Here is a 12,668-nt window from a genome sequence, read left to right as displayed (position 1 = left end):
ATATTATTTTTTGTTAGAAACAATCATATTTTTTTAAATAATCATAATAATGAGATTAACTAGCATTTCTATAAATGATCCATATGTCATGTTAATTTAAATATGCAAATTAAATCTTCATGACCAAATCAGTGTTTTAAATTAATATATAATCATAAATAATCAATTGAAATATCCAAGCTTATCTAGCTGCATCAAATTTCAAATAATAGACATTTGCAATTATAAACAAACATGCAATTATGATCAACGATAATAAATATCTTTTTAGTTAAAATAAAAAATAAGATCAAACTTATTTAAATAAGCAACCAAATCTGTCAAAATAAAAATAATTTGATTGGCATGCAATTTGAGACATGAAAGAAAAAGAATTTTCTTTTGGATTAAAAAAATAGAATTTAGAGAATTTAATAAGTTTTCTGATACATCAAAAATCACTGAATTTTGATATGAGGTTGAAAAGTTATGACTTCTTCAAAATGACTATGTCAAATGTTGTCCAATTTTAGGTATAATCTGATCCAAGTATATGTATAAGATCCAAGCGTGAATTTTAATAAATAATATATAAACCAAGAATGCCCTTAATAAAGAGAAAAAAAAACATACCTTTGTCTAGCCAAAGCTCTTAAATCCATATTGTTTGAAAAAAAAGAGTAAGAAACAAGGCTAGATCAACATTAACTGGAACCACCATTGCTTAAGCTTTTGTATCCACCGTGGGGTTTAAGATCACACAAAATGGGTAAGATCATACAGAATGGAGGCGGACCTAAGCTTACCTTTTGGCTACATAACACAAGTTTACTAAAAACGACTTTTCTATCACTTCTCCTTAAGGTGAGACCCTCTATTTATAGAGTACAAGGACTCCAGTCTCTCGTTAAGAAACTGAGTTTGAGTTGATGCCAACCTCCACTTTCTCAATTGATGAGAGAGTCCCTTATTAGGTAATACTTTTAATTAAAATAAGACTTTAAAAGTGGTACGAATTTTAGGAATACCAAAAATAAAATTTAAAAAATGCAATAATTATAAATATATCTCAGAAAAAATAGATTTACAAAAAACTTGTTTATAAAATCATGACTTTGACTCAATACATATATATTTACTAATATACTAATTGATACCATATCAAAAGACGTACTAGATGTTTGACATTAATACAATGCACTCATGCTAGTTACCATTATCAGAATAAAAAAAATTTGTTCACCCAATACATTAACTTACAATACCAATATAAGACATATTGATTGTCTAAGACCAAAGTTCTTGTAGTTAATAATGTCTTGAAAACTTCTAATGATTGTTATTATTAATCATTATCTCTCAATAAGGCAAGTTTTTCCTACACATATCAAATTGTCTAATTAACAAAGAAACAATGTCAGGTCTACTACAAGCATGTGTGCCACATGCTTCACGGTCTCTGTCGAATCTTCAGGTAATTTTCTCTTACTGGTGCCGTGAATAAGTCTATCTCTTTAAAGCTTCATAATCAAGAAACTAAAGCAGAAAAAGAATAAGATAGATTGCATCATCCAAACTCACTGAGACTTGACTTATACGCCTAATTTAATTTGTAAGACATCAAAGATGAACATCCATATATCCCCTGAGAATGGAGTTTTTTAATGGATCCAAATTGATACAACTTATATAAGTTTCTAAATGAGTTCATCCTATAAGCAAAATGTTGGTCATACATTACCATGGTTGGCCATGTTCATGCATGTGTTCATGCATTGAGGAGAGGAAAGTGGTGGGCCCACTCATGCATGAACCACCCATTAGTGGGCCAATCAAAATAAGCACATTAGAAGCTTCATTTGGATAGACATGGAGTTGATAAAAAATAGGTAAATCTCTTATTTTGCTGAATAAGGGCTACCAAGGGAGATCGACTACTCTCCTTTATTAGAGGAGAGGTCAAGTATAATATCATCAAAATTACAAGTGAGAGATCCTTACTGAAGAAGGCCTTTTACTCATCTCACCTCTCTTCTCATTTTCTCTATCTTCATATGCGCTCTATCACTACAGTGGTATTAGAGCCACAGGTTCATATTCGTAGTGTGCATATCCTCTTCAGAGTTGTCGATCGTCACACAGAGCCACCAATCACCGATCATTCGAACCCATCGAAAAGCAAACAGGAAAGTGAAAGAGGTCAGTTTTTTTTGTGTGTGTAAGGGGCTGTCAAAATCGGAAGGTCCTATCTGGTGACCTCTACTCTCCTATAACCAGATTTTCAATTGCAGTGGGTGGAAATCCGGCCACCGGAGAATAAAATACAATAAAAAAATCAAAACATAGAATGAAAATTCTTTCCTTTCAGATTAAGGCTGCTATTTTTTTTTAAACTGGTAGTGTAACGCTCCCCCCATCGTGGGGAATTACGGAAGGAGGGGGAAACGACGCCCCTTCCTCTCCCACGAATCAGATTGTGGGAGAGGAAGGGGGCTGCCCCCATTTAATACAGAAGGGATGGGGTAACCGACCCCATGGCTATAAAAGCCATGGAGGGGCTACTCCCCTTTCCCTATTCGATCACCAGAGGAGCAGAGAGGGAACGTGAAGGGATAAACAGGCGAAGGAGGTGTTGCAGCCGTTGTCGGTTCCCGTCAGGTAAGCTCTCTCCCTCTCGTTGTTTGTTTAAATACGGGGGTCGCCGGCAACCTCACAGTTGCCGACGAGTTGCAATAAAACAGGGACAGGGAGAACCCTGTCTCTGCCTTGCAATAGAAGAAGGAGAGCGATAGAGTGGTTTCCCCTCTGTTATTGTCTCTTGCTGGTGACAAAAATGGGGAGGGGAGGATCGATTGTCGCAAGGAGGTAGGAGGTCCGACCGTTGCCCTCATCACCACAGGCATCGACCCATCTGCAGAAGCTGCAATAACTCGGCGATAATGGTGTTGCTAGAACTATTGCAGAGTCAATACAGAGCAGACTCAATTTGCATTTTCTGCAGACCGAGTGGGCCATATTGCTCGGTTTGGGCATGACCCATATCGAGACAGATCAACGCAAACCGAGTCAAGGTCTGAGTACTCTGACTGACCGACGACTCGGTCTTAACGGACCAAGTTGGGGCTATATACCGTGACAGTCCGTCATGGTCTATTCAGACCAAATCGGGTCTGGATTAGTAAGCAGACGGAGTTGGGTTGTAATGGGGGATCAATTCGGTCCAGACCAAAGGCGGGCCCAATATGGGTCAAACCGACTCAGTCTAGACCGAGATAGATCGGATGCGTGAGGTATGTAAAGATACGCGCGCGTGTATGGTGAAAAAATTGAAGTAGTGAAGACTCGATTTTTTTGTTACAAATTGGATTCTGGTTTGGATCCCAGTTTGGACCCAAAACTCAAGTCAGACTTGATAAGACGACTCGATTTAGATCCAGTCAAACTATTTCAAGCGGGTTTGGATCAAGAATACTGAATCCAAGATCCAAATCGAAGTTGAGTTGAGGACCTAAGTGGTCAAATTTTAGTATAGAGGTGGATCTTAAAGTAACATGAAATAAAGATGACATAGAGGTCATTATGATTGGTTGAAAAAGCAAAAAGACTTTTTTGCCCTTGAAATGCCTACAAAATATACAAGGCATAGCTAAGTACTCTGAAGTCAGATTCATGCGATTCTTGAATCCGTGGATTCTACTGCTTGAGTAGGATCTATTAGTAGGGGATGTGAGGACAAACTCTGAAAGAATAGGGTCAGAGTTTGACAGTTAAGTTTAAGGGTATTTTGGTAATATAAGGTATTTATTGATTTCAGATCAAAGGTTGCGTAAAACTCAGAATTTGGAATTTAAGCGTTTCAGGTAAGTGAACATTTGCAAATTCCTGCTTAGTTGATTAAAACACATGTTATTTAGTTTAGGCATCGTTGTAGATGATTCCAAGTACTTCAAGTATGCTAGTTTTGTTTATTTTAAATAGACATTGTTTTGCATGCCTAGGAATTTATAAAGTTGAAGTGTGATGCTTAAACCTAATCATGCATATTTTCGGAGTTATGAAATAAATGTAGCATGACATGATTGCATGTATGATATTAATGTGTTATGAAAATTGATGGTAGAGTTCCAGAGTCTCAGGGTAGGTATTTCCTTGAGAAATGTCACGCTTATGCCTTAGGAGGGGCATTGTAAGTGTCGTGAAGTAATCTATTGTGGGTTGCCATCCTTAACAGTTCAGAGATGTGAACATGTGTTAAAGAGTGGTTAGTGGACATACATTGATGATTATATAACGCACTGACTTCAAGATGTGGACAATGAAAGAAAGTTGTGTATAGGATGATCACATAGAATACGATGAATTACTCTACTAGGAGGCATGGTCTGGGGCAATGTTGAGGTGTGTACCTCTTGAGCAACTTGAGAATACCTCAGATGTTCCTAAGTGACCCATACGGGTTAAAACGTTGCCCACTAGACACATGTAGGATGTAGCATGAACCACAAAACTTTGGGGGCAGGTATAGTTTCTTGAGACACCTTGGGGGCAGGTATAGCCACCCTGACTCTATGGCTAATTATCGTTTGAGCTCTTTTCGCTCTCGGCTTATAACCAGCGAGCGGCTGCAACACCTGTGTCTATAGTCTGACCCGATTTGAACTACGTTGTTGTGAGTGGTTCATATGTCTGGCCAATATCGTAGACTCTGAGTTGTCTACATGGGTTGCCACGCCCGAAGAGGCTATGTCCGGAATAACCGATTAGAGTAGATGTGTTTGAAAATGATAATAGAGATACGGTAAAGGGGGTAAAACTCATAAATAATATGTGCGCATAAGTAGCAAACTAAACTAAGACTAGGAGCTTAAAGCTCACTACAGTTGCAACGGTCGTGTCTATTTGTAAATGAAATCTTACTGAGTTGTAGACTCATCTCTTTCTTTTGGTTGCAACTCTAGGTTTAGGGACTGCTGTCATCACTTACATGACCTAGTATCAGACCGCGACTTTGCCACATCAGAAGTATGGTTTACCTTTGCTTTCTATTCTATTTTTGTCTTTGAATGGTTATGATATTGTAACTAGATGTATGGATCTTTAATTATTAATGGAAAAAAAATAAAATAAAAATTTCTGTCATGGTTTGGAGTTGCGTTTGAAATTATTGAGTAATTTTCCTCTGGGAACTAACGTCCACGAACCCAGGCTCAAGAGGCCCTGGATCAGGTCGTTACAGGTAGGTTGACGGATTCTGACAACCTTTGTTTCTAAATCTAAAAAAAAAAAAAAACAGAAACCCCTGTATAAAAAAAAGCATAACAATAAAAAAAATGTCGTGTGAGTACATAAAGGCCATCTCATCCGATGCTAGGTCTGAGTCACCGGTGGCGCTTGCCGAGTCTACTTCCTACGTTAAGAAAAAGCACACTATTTTGTCAAGAGGTCGCTGAACTCCGGCGACCCCTATTGATAGACTATAGCAAGGTGTGAGTTTGTCACACCGGATCAGCATAAAGAATAAAATAAATAAATAATAACAAACAATAGTAACAACAAAGTCTTTGTTTTTCTTCTCTTGACTACGACGAGTTAAAAAAAACAAGCCTCTTCACCAATTTGTTTTTTAAGAAGAGGCAAACCCGAATCAGGGTTTGCATCTAACCTCAAGAAGTTGTCGGATTCCGGTGACCTCTGTCACTAGAATCAAACATTTGATTCCTACCAAAAAAATAAAAAAAAAGAAAAAACAAAAAAAAACACAGTTATCCAGCCACAAAATAAAAAAGGGTGAAAACACAGTGGGTCGCCGATATCCAGCGACCCCTGAAATTGAAAAAAGGGACGAGGAAGAAGATCCCCTCTCCTATAACTTGTTTTTCCTCCCTAGGCGGCGAATCTCCCCATCTCTAACAGGTTTTTCCTCTCTTTTTTTGTCTCAAGGTAAACCAGAGGTAATATACCTCTTTTCCCCTTCTCAATCCACCGGATTGAGGTTGCCAGAGGCTTGTAGAAGGTCGTGAAGCGGTAGATCTAGAAGAACACTTGTAGAAAGAAACCAGACTGAAAGAAAAAAAAATTGAGATTAGGGTTTTCTAGAACCGACGATTTTGGTTTTATACTTTTTCTCTGCCTTTTTTATCGTTTTACACCTAGTCCTTTTGATATGTACTTGCCATATTTTTTAGTTCATTTACTAATTTGCCTCTTATCTTTTATTTAAGTCCACTTATATCCTGCTATTGAAAATTTACTTCTCTACCCTCCGTTAATTCCAAATTTATGTTTGTACTCTCTATTTTATAAAACGAGGGCCTAGATTTCTGGGCAATTTCATAAAGGAACTTATAGTATGAAAAATACCCAAGATAGCTTCCTATCTTTTTAAAAATTCTCAAAAAGCCCCTTAGAACTTTTTTTTTAATTTAAAAAGTTTAGTTTATTATTTTTTTTAGGGTTCTATATTTTTTTGTCAGTACAGACCTATGACTTTTCTAAAATTACAAAAGTGTTTAGAATTTGCATTTTACCTCATAAAACTTTGTTTTAATTGAAATTTGTTGAAAATTGAGTATTTGTTATATTTTCTTTTATTTGCATGACAAAATGTGTTTAATATCATGAATTTACAGATTGTGAACATGATATTTTGTGAGTTCATGGCTAATGTTGTGATATTTATCTTCCTGTTGAATGTTGGATATATTTGTATTATTTTTTGCCAACATAAAATACTTAAAACCAGAAAAGTGTCTTGTAGGTTTTTTTTATCAAATTAGCCAAAACTGATAAATTGAATGGAATCAATTTTCATATTTAGAAGAAGAGGATTCTTCTTGTTTTGACCTTAGAGAGCGTTGTGAATGCCTAGCTACTAAAATGATAGACCCTGGTGACAAAACTCCTGAATCAAATAAAAATGCTTATATTAAATATAAAAAAGGATAACATGTTAACTAGAATCATCATGCTCACCTACATGGATGACGATCTCATCAGAGTGTTCGAAAATTATCCTACTGCAAAGTCTATGTTTGAAGCTATCTCAAAGAAATATGATACTACCTTAGAAATTCATATTGAATTGCACTTGGAGCAATATATTTTATGTAGGATGCAAGAAAATGACAATGTAGTTGGCCACGTGAATAAAATGTTAGTAATAGCAAAGGACTTGGCAATCATTGAGAATGTGATTTCTGATCGTATACGGACATCAATTATTTTCCATAGCCTCCGATCTTCATGAAAAATTGTCCAAACTACTCTTATGTTGATTTCTAAAAACTTGACACTAGAACTAACAACTCAACTTAAAATTGAGAAGCAACATATGCATCAATACAAAAAAAGTGAATTACATTTTGCTAAAGATGCCTCAAACAATAACCATAGTACTTTCAAGCACCCACATTTCAAAAGCAAGTTTTTTAAAAGTAATAGAAAATTTGATAAGAAAAAGCTTCCAACATTATACAAGCCACAGACAACCATCTCCCAAGTGAAGTGTTTCAAGTGTGAAAAACTCGGATATTTCATGAAAGATTATTGGAATCGGCCAAACAACAACAATGGCAGGAACAATAAAAATGACAAGCAAAAGGAGATGCGTGGTATAATCCGCATGATATCGGAATGCTCATATGCAGACTAAGCACTTTTTGGATAGTGCATGGACTCTAAGGTGATACGACATATAGCCAAGAGTAAGGAAGGAATGGTGGACATGGTGGAGTATAAACCCGAGGAACATCGTGTATACATGGGAAACATCACCTACCTTGATGTTATGGGTGTTGAGACTTATCATACTGAAACTTCAAGAAACAATGTTTTGTTATCAAATGTTTTGTTTATACCGTCCATAAGATGGAACCTAATGCCTTTTCCCGCATTGGTTGCTAAGGGTTTTGAAGTTAGGTTTTTATCTGGAAAGGTTACTATGAGGAAACACGATCGAGTTTTTTTTATGAGGTTTTTGACAAACAACATGATCTGTTTAAAATTTCAGATTCCGAGATGAATAAAATTCTATTTATTTTTGTTTATATTGATAATATCCTTAATGTGGATGTAGATATATGGCACCAAAGACTCAGACATATTAATTTAAAGAAAATGAGAAAACTTATTGAATTAAATTTAATGTCTGGCTTTGATGAATCTTTTTTCATATATGTGAATCATGTATTTATGGTAAAATGATAAGAAAACCATTTACACATAATGTAATTAGAGTATCCTAATTATTAAAAATCATTCACACTGATATTTGTAGTCCCTTCCGGACTTAAACTTATAACGAAATGCAATATTTCATATCTTTTATTGATGACTATTCTAGATATAACTGTATATATTTTATGACATATAAGTACGAAGCATTAGAAAAATTTAAAGAATATCATCAAGAAGCCAAAACCCAAGTTGGTAAAAATATAAAAGTTTTATGGTCCGATCGAGGAGCATACACATCAAATGAATTTTCTGAATACTATAGGACTAATGGGATCATACCTCAAACTATGACTTTGGGCACACCTCAACAAAATGGTGTGGCTGAAAGATACAATATGATTCTTTTTGACATGGTTAGATGCATGTTGTCTAATGCTTCATTACTCAAAGTATTTTAGGGAGAAGCGATACATACACCAACATATGTTTTAAATACGGTTTCTTGTAAGACTATTGTCTCTATACCTTATGAGTTTTTTACTGAAAGAAAACCTAACCTAAATCACCTTCGTAGATGGGGATCAGTAGCTCATATAAAGGTTATAAAGCGATCAAGAAATAAACTCGATACAAGATCTATAAAGTGTATCTTTATTGGATATCCCAAAGAATCTAAAGATTGTAGATTTTACCATCTTGATAAGGGTTTAATTGAAAGTAGATATGTTGTATTATTGAAAGATCAAAATATGAAACCAATTATTCTTAAAATAAATAGAGATGAGTATCTTGATTTATACTATGACTCTGATGACTCACAAGAACAGTTAAGTAATGATGAATCAACTACTAGTTATTTGTCTTCTATCAATAAACTCAGGTTGGCCATAAAAGGTCTAAAGCTCCTCCATCATACTTAGATGACTATTATGTCTACTTGTCAAAGGAACTGTGATATGCTTTAGACTTTGATGACATGGAAGATAGCTTATCATATAATGAGACAATAAAATTACATGAGTCAACAAACTGGGTAAAAGCTATGGATGAGAAAATTGAGTCCATTAAGAAAAATCAAGTCTGGGAATTGACTGATTTACATGAGAAAATAAAAGTCATTGGTGTAACGTGCCAAAATTATATCAGAATTTTTATATTTTTTTTTAAAACACCAATAACACAACATAATAAAATCTTTTGAAATCTGATGCAACTTTGGGCGAGTTATAATAACTTAGCTCCACATACACTAACACTAAGCGATAACTTTTAAATTTAATATCATTTCATGCTTAAATAATTTAGAGTTTACATTTCAATAAATAAAAGATAAAGTAATCCAAAATTTATGTTGGATCCATCAAGAAAAAATGTGATCATCTGCCTGACGTTGTCGAGTAATTCTCCATTAGTCCAGCCTAAGTGCTTCCTGTAAAATGTTAAAGTGTGGGCGTCAAACCATAACCACAGTAGGTTGTACAAATCATATAAACACAAATATCCCTCAAAGCAAGAAATAGGCATTGACACAATTACAGATATCAATTAAAGCATACAACATGGTATATCAGGACATGTATAAATACATTATCACAATCAATCACGCTTGAAATTAATTTCAGAACAATTATGCTATAATTTAAAAATCTAAAATAACCAATAAGTTTATGTACAGACTGTCTCAAAACCAGTGATTCTGCACTTAATGATTTGTTTATCATTTCTAACCCTGAAGGTACACTCTCAAGTTCTTAACTCTGATTCATCCAATCCAATGAGGTGTCTGTTATGCCACGTATTTTTTTAGCCTCATCAATTAGAAGAATCTGCGAACTCCCTTCAGAGTTTTCACTGGAGTGGTCTGTGACCGAGAGAATCTCCTAGTGGTTCATATGGAATCGATTCCTACTCTATAGATATTCAAGACATATCACCTAGGCCACACGGTAGTCCGACCCCCTACGACTGGAGACTGGGGACCAACGGAGACACCTAGCTCTCCAAAGCGGCAACGGTCAACCAGTTGTGTGTACCACCACTTTCTTTAAAGTGGCTCCGTGTTTGAATGAGTTATAGGTGTTATTTATTCATTAGCCTCATTAATTAATTTCTAGTGCTCTCAGCACATGGGCTCTCTAGCCCAATCTCCACTCAAGGAGATTATATAATACAAGGTTGTTTTAACCAATTCAAACACAACTCGAAGTTCAAACCCCATCTCTAGATGACTTCAAGCATGACCTTCTTCAGGCAATTATGTGCATTGTTGTACAATCTTTTATTTCCTTGGTACTTCATAGGCACTCATGGGTTCTATTGAACCCAGGCTCACTCATGAGCCGTGTTCAAGCTCATACCACACATTCTTTATTATCAAGCATACATCATATGCACACATGCCTGCACAAAGGCTGCATACACAATTCAATCCTGATCATGCCCCAATCAACGACCAACACGTGCATCCATTTATTTTTCCACAGTTCATGCCATATGATGAATAATACTCATTAGCATATCTAACATATACATGATGGTCAATTGTGATTGAATATGCAATACATTCAGTTAACATGCCTATCATCCCATAATCAAGTTTAAGCATCCATGATTATGTTATAATAATATAGAAAATGACTAGGCATTAACATGTAGTAATTAGGTAATTTGGGTCACTATTAACTTGATTTTAAAAAATCCACCGAACTCACAGGGATCTGATTTAACTCTCAAAATTTAACTGAGGTTGCCCCAACATATTAGGGACATAACTCTAAACACAACATTAAAATCAGTTTTAATAAAATCAGGAAAATTTCAAGACTGGAGATTGTTCAGAAATTTTTGTAAACAAGTTTCTATAGTCTGCAGAAAATCCTCTAAATTTAGGAATTTCTTGGGAGCTACTGTTAACTCTTTTTGAAAAATTCGTTATATTAAGTCTTCCTCTATATGTGGACTCTCACTCAATTTTTTCACAAAATTAAATAAGCTGTTTTGAATGGTTTTTCCTAACTATCAAAATAATTGGTCAGAACAACCCTGTAAAGAGTGCTAGAAAATAATGCTTTGTTACAAAGGACATAACTCCCTTAAAACAGACTCAATCAGGGCAAATGAAGAGACTTAAATCAAGCCCTAGATGTGTAGAACATCTCATCATTTTTATTTTTATTTTTTGATTCGTATTATAGGAGATAGAGTTTTGTTTCTAAAATTTGTCAGGTTGAAAATAAAACAATTTTAGTGTCAGTCCTATTGTCAGGGCAGAAAACTTATGCCCTGTTGTAGAGGTCATTTTGGTCTAAAAACTTACTTAAATAAAATAAATAAAGGCTCTAAAATCAAGCCTGAGATGTGTAAAATACGATTGTATCCTTATTTGTATTTAGTGGACTAGTATGTATTGAGTTGTCAATTTTTTTTTCAAAACATGTCAGGTCTAAAACGTGAACAACATAACAAAAATTTAAATTTAGAAATCCGTCATTAATTAATGTTAATTGTAACACAAAAATTAATCTAACATGCTTATTACTTAAAATAACATGATCATAGTACAATACAACCATTGATTATAAATTTTCTATGCTAAACTGCATGATTTTTGAGCACTACTCATTCATGATTCATGAAAACATCACAAAAAAAAATCAATTTATTCATGCTTCTTAATAAAAACCTAATCAAACTAATCATACAATCGATCAAGCACCATTCTCATACTAATAAGATTTGTAACATAAAATTAAAGATCTAAACCACCTAAATATGCTTCCTTTTCATGAATCAAAACTACATATTCAACCAGAGAAACCGATTTCACTAAAATCCCTTTTTAAAAGCCGGTTTGTACAAAATATACTTTGGTGATGTATTTTCACCAAAAAACATTTTCTAAAACTTACGTAAAACCAAATTTTGAATCACTCTAAGGTCTGATTCACTTTGGATCAGATCTAAAAATTGGTCCTATGCATATTTCATGTGTTGGGATCAATTTACGCCTATACGATAGGTGAACCTACTTCTTTCGGTGTTTCGAATCGGTAAAACCTTCGTGTCCCATATTGGATTCGCCAACAAAGGTCGTTAAGCTTGACTGAAAATTCCAATGGCTGCTGGACACCTTCATCGAGAAGAAGAAGAAGAAGAAGGAGAAGGGGGCTGGACGGTTACCTTGCTCTCTCTCTCTCACACACACACACAATCTCTTTTATTTTTTTTCTAAACTCTCTCTCTTTTCCGCACGAACTCTCTCTTTCTCAACAATGGGTTGGCTGAGCAAGAGTTAATAAAGCCCTTGCTTAGGTCTAAAAAGTAAGGAGGAAGGAGGGTGGGTCATGACCCTCCCTTCTTTCTTTACTTTCCAAAAGTCAAGACAAGAAATACTTGCCTATTTGCTTGTGCTTTTTTTTTTTGCTTTCAGTTTTTTTTCTTTCCTTTCTATTTTTCTTTCTAGCTTGAGCCAGGGGTAGGGATGCCTCATGTTGTCCTTTCCTAGCACTAGCTTG

Source organism: Nuphar pumila, chromosome 2 (genome assembly GCF_984573655.1).
Source record: "Nuphar pumila chromosome 2, dmNupPumi1.hap1.1, whole genome shotgun sequence".
Classification (NCBI taxonomy): domain Eukaryota; kingdom Viridiplantae; phylum Streptophyta; class Magnoliopsida; order Nymphaeales; family Nymphaeaceae; genus Nuphar; species Nuphar pumila.
Note: the sequence above shows the minus strand (reverse complement) of the source record.